We start from the raw sequence: 19172 nt of genomic DNA, 5'->3' as shown, positions 1-19172 counted from the left end.
ATATTAGGGCTTCACAATTCACAAATCACCGATGCCATACGTTTTATTAGGTCTTCCCTTCCTCTTCCCAAAGACCCAAAGTCCAACTCCAAACATTGAACGACGACTGTCAAGACTGAATCGACTAGCAGGCAGTAGAAATCGACCATCGACTCAATCAACGACGACTGGAGAGTAGATATTGACGACGTCGATGAGTCAGTCAATTACTCAATCGGTGATTTCTCCACCAAAAAACGCGACCGACGACTGTGAGTTCACGATTTCGATTTCTCGCCTCCTAGTTGACTTCTCCACCAGAAATCGGAGGTAAGTTATTTAAAATCTGAATTTAAGGTTTGGAGTTTGCTGTTTCTCGCCTCTCAACTTCTGTATCTCAATGTCAAGTCTTCACAGTTCGACTGCTAGTCTGCGACTACTCCACTAAGACGCGACTGTGAGTCTGTGACTTCAAGATTTTTGTTTCTCGCATCCCAGTTGACTTCTCCACCAGAAAATCGGAAATAAGTAATATAGTCATGTGTATTTTGACTTTTTGTGGTTTTTTGATGACTGTTGTTGACTGCTAGTTTGTTGTTCACTATATTTCATGATATACTCATGTTTATTTTGATTGGTTGCAAATCTAAATTTGTTCACTACTCACTGTAATATAGTCATGTTTACATATTGTAGTTGTTCACTATATTTCATGATGTACTCATGTTTACATATTGTAGTTGTGTAAAGATTGTAGTTGTGTAAAGATTTTAGTTGTGTACAGATTTTGCTATTTCTATGAAAAAATAATGCTGATTAGTATATTTGTGTGAACCATTTTCAGACTTTTGTAGTTATGTCTTCAACAGAGCCAAATCAACCCAATGATTCAACCACGGTTAATGATACCGCCAATTCTGCAGTTAATTGTAGCGAGAAACAATGAAATTTGTATCTCCAATGTGGCGTCATTTCACCTATGAAGAAGTTAATGGAACCAAAATGGCGGTTTGTAAGTATTGTAGAAAGGAAATTACTTATACAACCAATAATGGAACCAAAGGGATGCATTCTCACCATAAATCATGCATAAAAAGGTATGTATGAATTTGCTTGAACCAATATTTGTTTTTTTCATTTTAATATATTTTTCTTATTACCTTTATTTATTTTTTCTTGGTTAGGCTGTGTTATTCATGGTGATGATTTACATTCCGATGAAGACGACGAGCGAATTGATATAAAATTATTAAATTTGTCGTTTTGTATTGAATAAACTAAGATAACAATTTATTTTATTATTATTTTTGTTATTTATTTAGGGAGGATATTCAAATGTCAATGAATAAAGGGTTGAAGGAAATTAATGGATATTGAAGATGTAGGACATGTTGGTATTTTATATTTGTAATTTTGGATTTGTTGTATTTTGCATTTGTAATATTGGATTTATCTTTGTAAGATTGTTGGAATTGGTGTTTTGTAATGTTGGATTCATAATGTTGGATTTTTAATTTTTTTTTTTGTTTCTAAAAGATTAGGTTTTAAGCTTTTTAAGTTATTAAAAATAGTCTTTTTAGTCTAAAACATAGCATTTTTTTTACCAAAAAAATCCATTTTTAAGCCGATAGACCGGGGGGGACCAGGGAACGGGGCGATGGAGGTAACCGGGAGCGGGACCGAGGGCTGTTTAAACGGGGGAACCGGGGGCGGGGGCAACAAGTGATTTCGGGAGCGGGGGCGGGGGCAGCTATTTCCGCTCCCGTTTGGCCCCATTGACATCCCTAGTCCGGTTGCAATGAATCGACCAACCAAAGATGATCTTGACAAAATAGAAAATGATGCCATAGCCTTCTATGAAATCTATTGCGGTGTAGCTCCAGACAACTTTGACATCATCATCAATTGCAAATCTGCTAGGGATATTTGGGATGTCCTCAAAAATCTCTATCAAGGGTCTGAACAAGCTTAGGATAAGAAACGCACCACTATCTCAATGAGTTCAACAATTTTAAAGCTCTTCCTGGTGAAAGTGTTGATGACTTGCTCAAACGATTTGACCTCATCATTATGAAACTATCAAATGTTGGTACAGTTCGAAGCAATCACGAAACAAACCTACAGTTTCTCAATGGTTTGGGAAGACACTAGTCTACTACAAAAATGATTGTATAAGGGGATAGAAAGACCCATACTTTGTCTTTGTTCAAACTGTATGGAGAACTTCAGGCACAAGAATCAACTATGCTGAAAGATTGTGATGACCTCGATGAACTACTTACCCTGATAGCTTAATCCCCACAAACCAAGACCTCACACTACTCATATCCTACTGAATCATCCTTCCCACTTTCATATGACAACCCACCGCAGTCATATGAAGATGATGCTGAAATGGATGATGAAGAAGAATTCCAAAAGGCCATTGCCCTGGTTAGCCATCATTTCAACCGACTACCACGAACCTCATTTCGTAAGAATTAGCAGTTCACAAAACCACCTTTTATCCATAACTTCAATCCACAGTCTAACCACTCATGATATCCTTGAAACCCTCGCCATCCACCGCAACCACATAATGCACTTCATTCTAAGGAGGCACCGCAGTCCAGCAAAACAACAGACCTCGGTACCTCAACTGAAGAGAAAAGTGAAGTCATCATCTGTCGCAAATGTAATAAAGAAAATCACTTTGCAAAAGACTGCAAAGCAAATGTGGCTAAGGACAAGGCATTCTATCTTAGAATGGCCCAAGAAATGGAAGAAAAAGAAAAGGAAAGAGCATATGTTCCTCATGTGAAAAGTGATCATCCGGTGCGGTCATCCGGAGATGAGGATGAAGATTTTGACAACATCAAAGGAAAAAGGAAGATATGCATGGTTGCAGCTACTGAAGAGGACATATCGACGAAGTTGGAGAGAAACTGATGGTACATGGCCAAGAATTGGCAACCTCAGCATCATCGAACAGGTAAAAATCATGATCCATTCTAATAGTTTCAGCATGCATGATTGTGAACCATACTTAGAAAGAATTAATGACACATGTGTTGCCGTCCTTTCAAACTACAACAAAGCACTAGATAAAAAGAATATAGTGTCCCAAGAGCTATATTATGTGAGTGGAAGACTTGAGGATAAGAGACTTAAGGTTGCTATGCTAGAAAAGGACTTGTTGTTAGAAAAAGATGATAGGATTTTGAATGAAACTCAGTTAGAAATTGGTTTAAATCAAAGGGATTTAGCCCAAAAAGAAATTGTACATTTAAATCAATTAATTGAAAATGTCTTTAATGAATCCGGAGCAATTGAAAACTTAGTTACCAACGGGACTGTGGACAACACCTATAATTGGGGATGGTCCATTGGGTACTCAACCAATGAGGACTCAACTCCCCGATTCAATGTTGATCGACCATATGTCCCACTGGATCGTGAGTTTCATTATCCAGTTAGTGATAAAACATTTCCTAAAGACATAAGATGCCACTTCAGTCGACTTCATGAACTAAGTAACAATTGTGCCATCGAGGAAATTCTTCATGAATCCTCTGGTCATCCAAGTGATCAAATACCCATCATTGGCACAATTTGTCCCGATTCTCAGTCCTCTTCAGATGTAGATGAAGAAATCATTGTGGAAGGACGAGAAGCAGTTGTAAATTGTCCATCCTTACCTTCCATAAAATGTCCAAACAATGAATCATCATTGACTTACTCTGCGGTGATCCAGTCATCCACACCGCAGACCACAGTCATAAGCACAATGACCATTCAACCCATCCTTCACGAATTACCAATTGAAAATTTTGAATATGGTCAATGTTCACAAGAGCTTGAACTCTTTATTTCCGATGACTTGAGTCCTCGTTTTTCAAAATAGACAAAGGTTTTCAAGAAACCGCAGTTAAACATTTCTGACTATGGTTCTCCAAACACTCAAGCAAATTTGGCTTTCAAAGAAGAGCTTAGGTCCTGAGGTAAAAAGGGATACCGACTACAAAAACAAAATTTTCAAACAAGCCAAAATTTCAAATAAAAAAGGTCTTGAAAAAACCACATCTGCTAAAAATCTTTCAAGAATCACGATGGTCAAAGGTTCAAACAAAAAGGAATGTACAGTAACGAAATTTTTTTCAAACACCCCTGCAAAATCCCAAAAGAAAGTCACGTCTTTTCAAAAATATTATTTTCAAAGATATTCCTTAAATGATCCAAAGTGGAAATGCATTTTACCAACTCCAGAACCTTCAAAATCACATCAATCCGTCAGTAAGTAAAAACCTGATAGTAATTCACGTGCCAAAACTTTTTCAAATCCCAAGGGCACCGTAGACAAAAATCACCCACGAACCTGTGACATTCGCAAATTCACGACCAGAAAAGACCGATTTGTTTATGCTTTGTTTTATAAAATCAGAGTAATCCTTTGATTAAAAGAGTTGCATAATTCGTTCCCAAAAAAAATATGATAAAATTTATCAAAAAAATTTCTCAAAGATATTGTATTTTCATTAAATAATAAAACCTCGGGATGTCATGTACCGATATAGACCAAAATCATAAAGAATACAATTCGACCTTACAGCAGTTATTTACAACTACTAGTCTATTATCCAAAATCTCTCTTCAAGTCCACCAACTTATACTCTTGTGCCATTACCTGTAATGCAAAGAAACCTAAGTGGGTCAGCCTTGGGAGCCTGGTGAGCATATAGGGTTTTCGACCCACAATAATATAATTATTATATTCAATCATCAATCAATCAATGAATCAATTAATATAAATTACCCATTCCCATTATCTCCTTTATTTCTTAAGGATTTACCCTAAGAATAAACTATCCTTTATTCGTTTATTCCTAAGGATTGACCTAAGGAATTAACACAAAGTCCACCACTGCCAAGGTCCTCAAATTACAAACAGTAAACACTTAGTTCAACATACTTAACGAACACCTAGTTCTAACACTCCTAGTGAACACTTAATTCAAAACATCTGGTGAATACTTAGTTCTAAACACTTAGTGAACACACTCAGTTCAACAACACCAAGTGAACACATCTAGTTCAAAAATACTTTATGAACACATTGAGTTCAAAAATACCAAGTGAACACGTAGAGTTCAAAAATACCTAATGAACACATTGAGTTCAAACACCAAGTGAACACATAGAGTTCAAAAATACCTAATGAACACGTTGAGTTCAAACACCAAGTGAACACATAGACTTCAAAAATACATAACGAACACATAGAGTTCAAATACACCAAGTGAACACATAGAGTTTAGAAACACTTATTATATCTCCTCACATCAACTATTTCATCTAACTATGTTCTACCCAACATATTTGGAGATATAAATTACATATATAGTTTAAATCATTTAAAAATCTTTATAAAACATTCATTCAACAACCATCTCAAGTAAACAAACAACATATAAACATATAGCCCGTATTTCATAGCAAATACTTCATATCTATGCGGTAAAAGAAAGTAACAACACACTCACTTGATCAGAAGATGATTGGAGAACACTACTGCTTATGGAAGTAGTATTTCTTCGGTGAAACTAGAAGATCTTCACACACCAAGCTTCTCGTAGGCAGAGCTTCGGCTCGGAAACTCTTTTCTTCTAGGGATCTTCGGGCATTGGGACTTGCTTCGGGTATCGGGATGATACCGGGGCTTCGAGGGGTTAAAATAGGGCTTAGAGAGAGTATCGGGAGTGGGAAAGTAATAAAGTAGCTACCTAAATCGGCTGCCCTTCGAATTCTATTTATAGGGCTAAAAAAACTAGGTTCACCTGGTGAACCACATATGCTCTCCTCGTGAGCTAGGCTCACCTTGTGAGCTCTATATGTGATATGAGCATATTTAGTCATAAAAACCATGCATGATCTTAATACTTTATGTTAATTTTATCTCAAATAATGAACCAAAGGTGCTTAATTAGCTTAAATATTTCATTTTCAGCAACAAAGACATGCTCTAAAGGAAAATGAAGCGGAACTAGCGATTGGAAGCTTGGATCTTGGATTTTGAAGAAAGAAGGATGTTGCTGGACAGCTTGACCCCTCGTCAGTGTTTTGGCCATGTCTCATGAACCGTAACTCCGATTGACGAGATTCAAAATGTTCTGAAAACTAGACACAATTTCGGATGACTTTCGTGTTTTGAGAAAATGCTGATTCGAAACGTACTCGGAGAGTAGGGTCGATTACTCGGCGAGTTGTATCGAACTTTCGCGATTCTGGACGCGTTGACTTGCCGTACACGGGTTTTAAGTGATGTACTCGGCGAGTAGGTCACTGGACTCGCCAAGTAGCCTCTGTTTTGTGATAATCTATATAAAGGGACCTTCAGATCGATACCCTAGCATGGAGAGAAACCCTAGGAGGCTGAGAAACGATTGGAAGTGCTGCTAGGTCGTGAGGAACTGAAGAATCAACCCTACATTCAATTGTGAAGAGAATCAAGACAATTTTGGTTTATTCTTAGTAACTTTTTGATTTGAATCATGTTTACATACTTTGATTTCGTTTTTGAGCTTGTTTCTGCTGTAATCATGAGCTAAAAACTCATAACTTCTGTTTAGGTAGATGAATTTGTGAACATGGATTGATTATTTGATTAGGATTAATTTTAATTGGTGATTATGTTTTATTAAGCTTGTTAAAGAACCTTATGTGTTAACAATAACTATTCTTCTGTTAATAAATCAGCAATTAAGTTGTATGAACATCTCTTAGTTGATAATTTCATATGATTTACGTGACCACATAGTTGTATGTCTAGGAATAACGAATGTGAAACCAGAATTAACTTGAAGATAGGCAAGTTAATGTGTGAGCTTGTGTGATACACCATCAACAAGAGGTTAATTGAATCACCAATTTGAATAGCTAATTACAAGTCTTTCTAAACCCGAATCAACAAACTAGGAAATTCATTAATTTAGACAACTGGCCATTGCTTGAATTAATCTGTTTTCTAAGGATTAGCTATAGCGAATGTGAATCTAATCACTTTAGTCGGTAACCAATGAAGAACTAATTCGATATATTTACCATAAAATCATCCATGGGAACAAATGATTCGAACCTAAACAGAAGGCCTTTTTAATCATTGAATTTAGTTGATCTTTGTTTTCTTAGCTATTAGTTGCTTAGTTTGCGTGCTAGTAAAGTATTTAAGTTTTTAGTCTTGTAAAACTGGAGAAAACCCATTTTCTATTACTTGTTTTATTTAGATAATATTAGCATTTCTTTTAATTGTTTACCATTCCCTGTGTTAGATACCCTACTTACCTGAACTAAACTGCTAATCGCTAGGTACACTGCCTTTCATGTGTTTGTCTTTGTGTTTAAGTTAGTAGGATTAAAACTAGTTGGTTTTACACACATCAAGTTTTTGGCGCCGTTGCCGGGGAACGGTTCAAATATTTAATTTTATTTGCTAATTGTTATCGTTTTTATTTTATTGATTAATTTTTTTTATATAGTTTAATTTTAATTTTAATTTTTATTTATTATGTATTTTCCAAATCTCGATGCTTTTGATGCTTTTCTTGAGGATGTAGTACAGGAAATTAAGCAAGAAGATGAGGAGTATGACTTAGATGAAGATTTGATGAAATTTGGAAGATGGTTAGATAACATCTTGACCAACACAGAAGGGACATCTGAGTTACAAGATGAAGAATTTAATCCAGAAAGAGACTTGGAGGAGCTGGAAAGATTGCTAGCAGAGAGGTCAGACGAAGAACAAGAACAAGCTGAATTGCAGGAACCAAGCTGTAGTTTGACCATTACCACGACATGGCCCCCTGTATTTTCAGTTTGTGTTTCGAAGTGTGGGGTGACGACTCCAGCTTTGGAGAAAGTTCTGAAGCGCGATCCATTTATGATTAGTATCCAACCGGTTCCAAACCTTGTCAAGATTGTTGGGTTTCATGAATTCGAGCTCGTTTGGCCAATTTTAGAAGAAAAGAGCCAAATTTTACAAATTGATCCAAAGAAAATATTCAATGCAACGGATGGATTGGCATTGAGTATATTGGAAGTTTATTAAGTTGAGAGTCCAGCTCAAGACTCGCACAAAAAGAAGCGCTTGCGGGAGGCAACCCGTCGTTAGAGTTTTCTTTTCTTTTTCTTTTAAACTTCTAGTATTTAGGGATAATATAGGAATTTTTATTTTGATGTTTGTTTTCCTTTTTATTACGTGGTTTTGTCTTTGATCTTTTTAGAAGCTAGGGTGATGAATTCTTAAAGCGTGAGGGAATTAAAGTGAGCGGTCGAGTCGTTTACGAGAAGATTAGAAGATTTTGAGCGATATGTTGAGTCCGATGTTTATATTAAATTAAAAAGAGTCTCGTCCCTTAAGAAAATGAGGAGTTTTATTACCTTGATACTCTCCTTGAACACAAAATTAAAGCTGAAGCAGAAAGAAGAAAAGGCCTGATCAGAGTCAAGAACTCGTCGAGTGCATAATACTAACTCGACGAGTCCAAGCAAAAACTCACGATTTCTGCGAGTATAGCGATTCAACTCGGCGAGTCTCCACATAAAACTCGGCGAGTTGCTCCTTCTTTTATATTTGAGTCGACGATTTGATTCAATTCAAGGCGGCAATTGGCTATATTTTTGAAGACCATTTCTAAGCGTTTCCAAGATGCTTTTTCCCACATATTGAGAGTTGTCAACCACACAAGCTTTGACACCCAAGGCATGGATGCGCTGTTCCCATGCCAAAGTCAGCTGAAGTTGGAGCTTTACATTAAGAAGATTAACCTCGCGACTACTATCCTAGGGGAGTTTGTTCCAATTCCCTCTTTATTTTATTGTTCTTTATCATGCATTATATGCAATGGGGACATTGCATAAATTAAATGTGGGGTAGGGGGTTGGTTAAATTAGTTAAAATTTTAGTTAATTTATGATAAATTTTGAAAATTTTGCATTTAAATTGCTAGGGATAATTTAGAAAATTTTGGTAAAGCAATTAGGATTCTATGCTAGTATTATATTTGATGATTGCATGAAAACCCAAATGTTTAGTTGAGCCTATATACGTTCTAGTGCATTTGTGGCTTCCTTATTCCAGTGAAATCATGGGACAAAAACACGACCTCGCTTAGTTTGAAGGATGCAATATGTTTAGCATCGTGTACCAGAAATGTATCCAGGAAAATTATTATCGTTAACCAATAAAGGTTGAAGTTGAGCGCCCCTGCTTAAGCATGTAGGTTTTGAGTGAAAAAAAAGTGAGGTACATGTAAAAAAACAAAAGAGAGAATTACAAGAAAATTTGTAGGAATTTTGGAGAAGTTAAAGTAAAGATCAAAAGATCAAAATTCCAAGAAATCCAAAAAGTTGAAGATATCAAAAATCAAACAATAAAGGTGGTGAATTCAAAGAGATCAAAGATCAAATTATCAAGGAAGTGAAGAATTCAAAAGAGAGCTCCACAGTGGTATCGAAAAGTTGTAATTCTAGATTATGTATGTTTGGGTTGCTCAACTAAAAATACCTTGAGTTTAAGAGGTTTTCTGAGGATGGATTCGGAGAGATGCATAAAATGAACATTGTTCGGAAAAAGTGGGCGAATGTTTATGAGGATTGTGAGTATTTGGAGTATGGGGGGTTATTAGGAAAATTTTAGACACAAATGCATGCGTTGCGGTCTTGGCATAATGGCAGGGTTCGATTGTGATTGTCTTATGTAATATTAGTGTACTAAAATTCAGTTTTGCTTGGTGGCAAGCAAAAGTCAAGTGTGGGGTATTTTGATATGAGCATATTTAGTCATAAAAATCATGCATGATCTTAATACTTTATGTTAATTTTATCTCAAATAATGAACCAAAGGTGCTTAATTAGCTTAAATATTTCATTTTCAGCAACAAAGACATGCTCTAAAGGAAAATGAAGCGGAACTAGCGATTGGAAGCTTGGATCTTGGATTTTGAAGAAAGAAGGATGTTGCTAGACAGCTTGACCCCTCGTCAGGGTTTTGGCCATATGTCATGAACCGTAACTCCGATTGACGAGATTCAAATTGTTCTGAAAACTAGACACAATTTCGGATGACTTTCGTGTTTTGAGAAAATGCTGATTCGAAACGTACTCGGCGAGTAGGGTCGATTACTCGGCGAGTTGTATCGAACTTTCGCGATTCTGGACGCGTTGACTTGCCGTACACGGGTTTTAAGTGATGTACTCGGCGAGTAGGTCACTGGACTCGCCGAGTGGCCTCTGTTTTGTGATAATCTATATAAAGGGACCTTCAGATCGATACCCTAGCATGGAGAGAAACCCTAGGAGGCTGAGAAACAATTGGAAGTGCTGCTAGGTCGTGAGGAACTGAAGAATCAACCCTACATTCAATTGTGAAGAGAATCAAGACAATTTTGGTTTATTCTTAGTAACTTTTTGATTTGAATCATGTATACATACTTTGATTTCGTTTTTGAGCTTGTTTCTGCTGTAATCATGAGCTAAAAACTCATAACTTCTGTTTAGGTAGATGAATTTGTGAACATGGATTGATTATTTGATTAGGATTAATTTTAATTGGTGATTATGTTTTATTAAGCTTGTTAAAGAACCTTATGTGTTAACAATAACTATTCTTCTGTTAATAAATCAACAATTAAGTTGTATGAACATCTCTTAGTTGATAATTTCATATGATTTACGTGACCACATAGTTGTATGTCTAGGAATAACGAATGTGAAACCAGAATTAACTTGAAGATAGGCCAGTTAATGTGTGAGCTTGTGTGATACACCATCAATAAGAGGTTAATTGAATCACCAATTTGATTAGCTAATTACAAGTCTTTCTAAACCCGAATCAACAAACTAGGAAATTCATTAATTTAGACAACTGGCCATTGCTTGAATTAATCTGTTTTCTAAGGATTAGCTATAGCGAATGTGTATCTAATCACTTTAGTCGGTAACCAATGAAGAACTAATTCGATATATTTACCATAAAATCATCCATGGGAACAAATGATTCGAACCTAAACAGAAGGCCTTTTTAATCATTGAATTTAGTTGATCTTTGTTTTCTTAGCTATTAGTTGCTTAGTTTGCGTGCTAGTAAAGTATTTAAGTTTTTAGTCTTGTAAAACTGGAGAAAACCCATTTTCTATTACTTGTTTTATTTAGATAATATTAGCATTTCTTTTAATTGTTTACCATTCCCTGTGTTAGATACCCTACTTACCTGAACTAAACTGCTAATCGCTAGGTACACTGCCTTTCATGTGTTTGTCTTTGTGTTTAAGTTAGTAGGATTAAAACTAGTTGGTTTTACACACATCAAGTTTTTGGCGCCGTTGCCGGGGAACGGTTCAAATATTTAATTTTATTTGCTAATTGTTATCGTTTTTATTTTATTGATTAATTTTTTTTATATAGTTTAATTTTAATTTTTATTTTTATTTATTATGTATTTTCCAAATCTCGATGCTTTTGATGCTTTTCTTGAGGATGTAGTACATGAAATTAAGCAAGAAGATGAGGAGTATGACTCAGATGAAGATTTGAAGAAATTTGGAAGATGGTTAGATAACATCTTGCCCAACACAGAAGGGACATCTGAGTTACAAGATGAAGAATTTAATCCAGAAAGAGACTTGGAGGAGCTGGAAAGATTGCTAGCAGAGAGGTCAGACGAAGAACAAGAACAAGCTGAATTGCAGGAACCAAGCTGTAGTTTGACCATTACCACGACATGGCCCCCTGTATTTTCAGTTTGTGTTTCGAAGTGTGGGGTGACGACTCCAGCTTTGGAGAAAGTTCTGAAGCGCGATCCATTTATGATTAGTATCCAACCGGTTCCAAACCTTGTCAAGATTGTTGGGTTTCATGAATTCGAGCTCGTTTGGCCAATTTTAGAAGAAAAGAGCCAAATTTTACAAATTGATCCAAAGAAAATATTCAATGCAACGGATGGATTGGCATTGAGTATATTGGAAGTTTATTAAGTTGAGAGTCCAGCTCAAGACTCGCACAAAAAGAAGCGCTTGCGGGAGGCAACCCGTCGTTAGAGTTTTCTTTTCTTTTTCTTTTAAACTTCTAGTATTTAGGGATAATATAGGAATTTTTATTTTGATGTTTGTTTTCCTTTTTATTACGTGGTTTTGTCTTTGATCTTTTTAGAAGCTAGGGTGATGAATTCTTAAAGCGTGAGGGAATTAAAGTGAGCGGTCGAGTCGTTTACGAGAAGATTAGAAGATTTTGAGCGATATGTTGAGTCCGATGTTTATATTAAATTAAAAAGAGTCTCGTCCCTTAAGAAAATGAGGAGTTTTATTACCTTGATACTCTCCTTGAACACAAAATTAAAGCTGAAGCAGAAAGAAGAAAAGGCCTGATCAGAGTCAAGAACTCGTCGAGTGCATAATACTAACTCGACGAGTCCAAGCAAAAACTCACGATTTCTGCGAGTATAGCGATTCAACTCGGCGAGTCTCCACATAAAACTCGGCGAGTTGCTCCTTCTTTTATATTTGAGTCGACGATTTGATTCAATTCAAGGCGGCAATTGGCTATATTTTTGAAGACCATTTCTAAGCGTTTCCAAGATGCTTTTTCCCACATATTGAGAGTTGTCAACCACACGAGCTTTGACACCCAAGGCATGGATGCGCTGTTCCCATGCCAAAGTCAGCTGAAGTTGGAGCTTTACATTAAGAAGATTAACCTCGCGACTACTATCCTAGGGGAGTTTGTTCCAATTCCCTCTTTATTTTATTGTTCTTTATCATGCATTATATGCAATGGGGACATTGCATAAATTAAATGTGGGGTAGGGGGTTGGTTAAATTAGTTAAAATTTTAGTTAATTTATGATAAATTTTGAAAATTTTGCATTTAAATTGCTAGGGATAATTTAGAAAATTTTGGTAAAGCAATTAGGATTCTATGCTAGTATTATATTTGATGATTGCATGAAAACCCAAATGTTTAGTTGAGCCTATATACGTTCTAGTGCATTTGTGGCTTCCTTATTCCAGTGAAATCATGGGACAAAAACACGACCTCGCTTAGTTTGAAGGATGCAATATGTTTAGCATCGTGTACCAGAAATGTATCCAGGAAAATTATTATTGTTAACCAATAAAGGTTGAAGTTGAGCGCCCCTGCTTAAGCATGTAGGTTTTGAGTGAAAAAAAAGTGAGGTACATGTAAAAAAACAAAAGAGAGAATTACAAGAAAATTTGTAGGAATTTTGGAGAAGTTAAAGTAAAGATCAAAAGATCAAAATTCCAAGAAATCCAAAAAGTTGAAGATATCAAAAATCAAACAATAAAGGTGGTGAATTCAAAGAGATCAAAGATCAAATTATCAAGGAAGTGAAGAATTCAAAAGAGAGCTCCACAGTGGTATCGAAAAGTTGTAATTCTAGATTATGTATGTTTGGGTTGCTCAACTAAAAATACCTTGAGTTTAAGAGGTTTTCTGAGGATGGATTCGGAGAGATGCATAAAATGAACATTGTTCGGAAAAAGTGGGCGAATGTTTATGAGGATTGTGAGTATTTGGAGTATGGGGGGTTATTAGGAAAATTTTAGACACAAATGCATGCGTTGCGGTCTTGGCATAATGGCAGGGTTCGATTGTGATTGTCTTATGTAATATTAGTGTACTAAAATTCAGTTTTGCTTGGTGGCAAGCAAAAGTCAAGTGTGGGGTATTTTGATATGAGCATATTTAGTCATAAAAATCATGCATGATCTTAATACTTTATGTTAATTTTATCTCAAATAATGAACCAAAGGTGCTTAATTAGCTTAAATATTTCATTTTCAGCAACAAAGACATGCTCTAAAGGAAAATGAAGCGGAACTAGCGATTGGAAGCTTGGATCTTGGATTTTGAAGAAAGAAGGATGTTGCTAGACAGCTTGACCCCTCGTCAGGGTTTTGGCCATATGTCATGAACCGTAACTCCGATTGACGAGATTCAAATTGTTCTGAAAACTAGACACAATTTCGGATGACTTTCGTGTTTTGAGAAAATGCTGATTCGAAACGTACTCGGCGAGTAGGGTCGATTACTCGGCGAGTTGTATCGAACTTTCGCGATTCTGGACGCGTTGACTTGCCGTACACGGGTTTTAAGTGATGTACTCGGCGAGTAGGTCACTGGACTCGCCGAGTGGCCTCTGTTTTGTGATAATCTATATAAAGGGACCTTCAGATCGATACCCTAGCATGGAGAGAAACCCTAGGAGGCTGAGAAACAATTGGAAGTGCTGCTAGGTCGTGAGGAACTGAAGAATCAACCCTACATTCAATTGTGAAGAGAATCAAGACAATTTTGGTTTATTCTTAGTAACTTTTTGATTTGAATCATGTATACATACTTTGATTTCGTTTTTGAGCTTGTTTCTGCTGTAATCATGAGCTAAAAACTCATAACTTCTGTTTAGGTAGATGAATTTGTGAACATGGATTGATTATTTGATTAGGATTAATTTTAATTGGTGATTATGTTTTATTAAGCTTGTTAAAGAACCTTATGTGTTAACAATAACTATTCTTCTGTTAATAAATCAGCAATTAAGTTGTATGAACATCTCTTAGTTGATAATTTCATATGATTTACGTGACCACATAGTTGTATGTCTAGGAATAACGAATGTGAAACCAGAATTAACTTGAAGATAGGCCAGTTAATGTGTGAGCATGTGTGATACACCATCAATAAGAGGTTAATTGAATCACCAATTTGATTAGCTAATTACAAGTCTTTCTAAACCCAAATCAACAAACTAGGAAATTCATTAATTTAGACAACTGGCCATTGCTTGAATTAATCTGTTTTCTAAGGATTAGCTATAGCGAATGTGTATCTAATCACTTTAGTCGGTAACCAATGAAGAACTAATTCGATATATTTACCATAAAATCATCCATGGGAACAAATGATTCGAACCTAAACAGAAGGCCTTTTTAATCATTGAATTTAGTTGATCTTTGTTTTCTTAGCTATTAGTTGCTTAGTTTGCGTGCTAGTAAAGTAGTTAAGTTTTTAGTCTTGTAAAACTGGAGAAAACCCATTTTCTATTACTTGTTTTATTTAGATAATATTAGCATTTCTTTTAATTGTTTACCATTCCCTGTGTTAGATACCCTACTTACCTGAACTAAACTGCTAATCGCTAGGTACACTGCCTTTCATGTGTTTGTCTTTGTGTTTAAGTTAGTAGGATTAAAACTAGTTGGTTTTACACACATCAAGTTTTTGGCGCCGTTGCCGGGGAACGGTTCAAATATTTAATTTTATTTGCTAATTGTTATCGTTTTTATTTTATTGATTAATTTTTTTTATATAGTTTAATTTTAATTTTTATTTTTATTTATTATGTATTTTCCAAATCTCGATGCTTTTGATGCTTTTCTTGAGGATGTAGTACATGAAATTAAGCAAGAAGATGAGGAGTATGACTCAGATGAAGATTTGAAGAAATTTGGAAGATGGTTAGATAACATCTTGCCCAACACAGAAGGGACATCTGAGTTACAAGATGAAGAATTTAATCCAGAAAGAGACTTGGAGGAGCTGGAAAGATTGCTAGCAGAGAGGTCAGACGAAGAACAAGAACAAGCTGAATTGCAGGAACCAAGCTGTAGTTTGACCATTACCACGACATGGCCCCCTGTATTTTCAGTTTGTGTTTCGAAGTGTGGGGTGACGACTCCAGCTTTGGAGAAAGTTCTGAAGCGCGATCCATTTATGATTAGTATCCAACCGGTTCCAAACCTTGTCAAGATTGTTGGGTTTCATGAATTCGAGCTCGTTTGGCCAATTTTAGAAGAAAAGAGCCAAATTTTACAAACTGATCCAAAGAAAATATTCAATGCAACGGATGGATTGGCATTGAGTATATTGGAAGTTTATTAAGTTGAGAGTCCAGCTCAAGACTCGCACAAAAAGAAGCGCTTGCGGGAGGCAACCCGTCGTTAGAGTTTTCTTTTCTTTTTCTTTTAAACTTCTAGTATTTAGGGATAATATAGGAATTTTTATTTTGATGTTTGTTTTCCTTTTTATTACGTGGTTTTGTCTTTGATCTTTTTAGAAGCTAGGGTGATGAATTCTTAAAGCGTGAGGGAATTAAAGTGAGCGGTCGAGTCGTTTACGAGAAGATTAGAAGATTTTGAGCGATATGTTGAGTCCGATGTTTATATTAAATTAAAAAGAGTCTCGTCCCTTAAGAAAATGAGGAGTTTTATTACCTTGATACTCTCCTTGAACACAAAATTAAAGCTGAAGCAGAAAGAAGAAAAGGCCTGATCAGAGTCAAGAACTCGTCGAGTGCATAATACTAACTCGACGAGTCCAAGCAAAAACTCACGATTTCTGCGAGTATAGCGATTCAACTCGGCGAGTCTCCACATAAAACTCGGCGAGTTGCTCCTTCTTTTATATTTGAGTCGACGATTTGATTCAATTCAAGGCGGCAATTGGCTATATTTTTGAAGACCATTTCTAAGCGTTTCCAAGATGCTTTTTCCCACATATTGAGAGTTGTCAACCACACGAGCTTTGACACCCAAGGCATGGATGCGCTGTTCCCATGCCAAAGTCAGCTGAAGTTGGAGCTTTACATTAAGAAGATTAACCTCGCGACTACTATCCTAGGGGAGTTTGTTCCAATTCCCTCTTTATTTTATTGTTCTTTATCATGCATTATATGCAATGGGGACATTGCATAAATTAAATGTGGGGTAGGGGGTTGGTTAAATTAGTTAAAATTTTAGTTAATTTATGATAAATTTTGAAAATTTTGCATTTAAATTGCTAGGGATAATTTAGAAAATTTTGGTAAAGCAATTAGGATTCTATGCTAGTATTATATTTGATGATTGCATGAAAACCCAAATGTTTAGTTGAGCCTATATACGTTCTAGTGCATTTGTGGCTTCCTTATTCCAGTGAAATCATGGGACAAAAACACGACCTCGCTTAGTTTGAAGGATGCAATATGTTTAGCATCGTGTACCAGAAATGTATCCAGGAAAATTATTATCGTTAACCAATAAAGGTTGAAGTTGAGCGCCCCTGCTTAAGCATGTAGGTTTTGAGTGAAAAAAAAGTGAGGTACATGTAAAAAAACAAAAGAGAGAATTACAAGAAAATTTGTAGGAATTTTGGAGAAGTTAAAGTAAAGATCAAAAGATCAAAATTCCAAGAAATCCAAAAAGTTGAAGATATCAAAAATCAAACAATAAAGGTGGTGAATTCAAAGAGATCAAAGATCAAATTATCAAGGAAGTGAAGAATTCAAAAGAGAGCTCCACAGTGGTATCGAAAAGTTGTAATTCTAGATTATGTATGTTTGGGTTGCTCAACTAAAAATACCTTGAGTTTAAGAGGTTTTCTGAGGATGGATTCGGAGAGATGCATAAAATGAACATTGTTCGGAAAAAGTGGGCGAATGTTTATGAGGATTGTGAGTATTTGGAGTATGGGGGGTTATTAGGAAAATTTTAGACACAAATGCATGCGTTGCGGTCTTGGCATAATGGCAGGGTTCGATTGTGATTGTCTTATGTAATATTAGTGTACTAAAATTCAGTTTTGCTTGGTGGCAAGCAAAAGTCAAGTGTGGGGTATTTTGATATGAGCATATTTAGTCATAAAAATCATGCATGATCTTAATACTTTATGTTAATTTTATCTCAAATAATGAACCAAAGGTGCTTAATTAGCTTAAATATTTCATTTTCAGCAACAAAGACATGCTCTAAAGGAAAATGAAGCGGAACTAGCGATTGGAAGCTTGGATCTTGGATTTTGAAGAAAGAAGGATGTTGCTAGACAGCTTGACCCCTCGTCAGGGTTTTGGCCATATGTCATGAACCGTAACTCCGATTGACGAGATTCAAATTGTTCTGAAAACTAGACACAATTTCGGATGACTTTCGTGTTTTGAGAAAATGCTGATTCGAAACGTACTCGGCGAGTAGGGTCGATTACTCGGCGAGTTGTATCGAACTTTCGCGATTCTGGACGCGTTGACTTGCCGTACACGGGTTTTAAGTGATGTACTCGGCGAGTAGGTCACTGGACTCGCCGAGTGGCCTCTGTTTTGTGATAATCTATATAAAGGGACCTTCAGATCGATACCCTAGCATGGAGAGAAACCCTAGGAGGCTGAGAAACAATTGGAAGTGCTGCTAGGTCGTGAGGAACTGAAGAATCAACCCTACATTCAATTGTGAAGAGAATCAAGACAATTTTGGTTTATTCTTAGTAACTTTTTGATTTGAATCATGTATACATACTTTGATTTCGTTTTTGAGCTTGTTTCTGCTGTAATCATGAGCTAAAAACTCATAACTTCTGTTTAGGTAGATGAATTTGTGAACATGGATTGATTATTTGATTAGGATTAATTTTAATTGGTGATTATGTTTTATTAAGCTTGTTAAAGAACCTTATGTGTTAACAATAACTATTCTTCTGTTAATAAATCAGCAATTAAGTTGTATGAACATCTCTTAGTTGATAATTTCATATGATTTACGTGACCACATAGTTGTATGTCTAGGAATAACGAATGTGAAACCAGAATTAACTTGAAGATAGGCCAGTTAATGTGTGAGCTTGTGTGATACACCATCAATAAGAGGTTAATTGAATCACCAATTTGATTAGCTAATTACAAGTCTTTCTAAACCCGAATCAACAAACTAGGAAATTCATTAATTTAGACAACTGGCCATTGCTTGAATTAATCTGTTTTCTAAGGATTAGCTATAGCGAATGTGTATCTAATCACTTTAGTCGGTAACCAATGAAGAACTAATTCGATATATTTACCATAAAATCATCCATGGGAACAAATGATTCGAACCTAAACAGAAGGCCTTTTTAATCATTGAATTTAGTTGATCTTTGTTTTCTTAGCTATTAGTTGCTTAGTTTGCGTGCTAGTAAAGTATTTAAGTTTTTAGTCTTGTAAAACTGGAGAAAACCCATTTTCTATTACTTGTTTTATTTAGATAATATTAGCATTTCTTTTAATTGTTTACCATTCCCTGTGTTAGATACCCTACTTACCTGAACTAAACTGCTAATCGCTAGGTACACTGCCTTTCATGTGTTTGTCTTTGTGTTTAAGTTAGTAGGATTAAAACTAGTTGGTTTTACACACATCAAGT

The 19172-nt window shown here is 35.8% G+C and overlaps 1 long non-coding RNA gene across 1 annotated transcript; it reads left to right on the top strand.

The window, feature by feature from the left end:
- Positions 1–34: 34 nt before the first annotated feature.
- On the top strand, positions 35–1492 carry LOC145100327 (uncharacterized). Its single transcript, XR_013704970.1, has 3 exons — positions 35–309; positions 824–1076; positions 1164–1492. It is a non-coding gene; the product is annotated as an uncharacterized LOC145100327 (long non-coding RNA).
- The last annotated feature ends 17680 nt before the right edge of the window (positions 1493–19172 follow it).

This window comes from Lactuca serriola, chromosome 4 (assembly GCF_051521515.1).
Source record: "Lactuca serriola cultivar US96UC23 chromosome 4, Lser_US96UC23_V15, whole genome shotgun sequence".
Lineage (NCBI taxonomy): Eukaryota > Viridiplantae > Streptophyta > Magnoliopsida > Asterales > Asteraceae > Lactuca > Lactuca serriola.
This window is presented reverse-complemented; position numbering and strand designations above follow the sequence as displayed.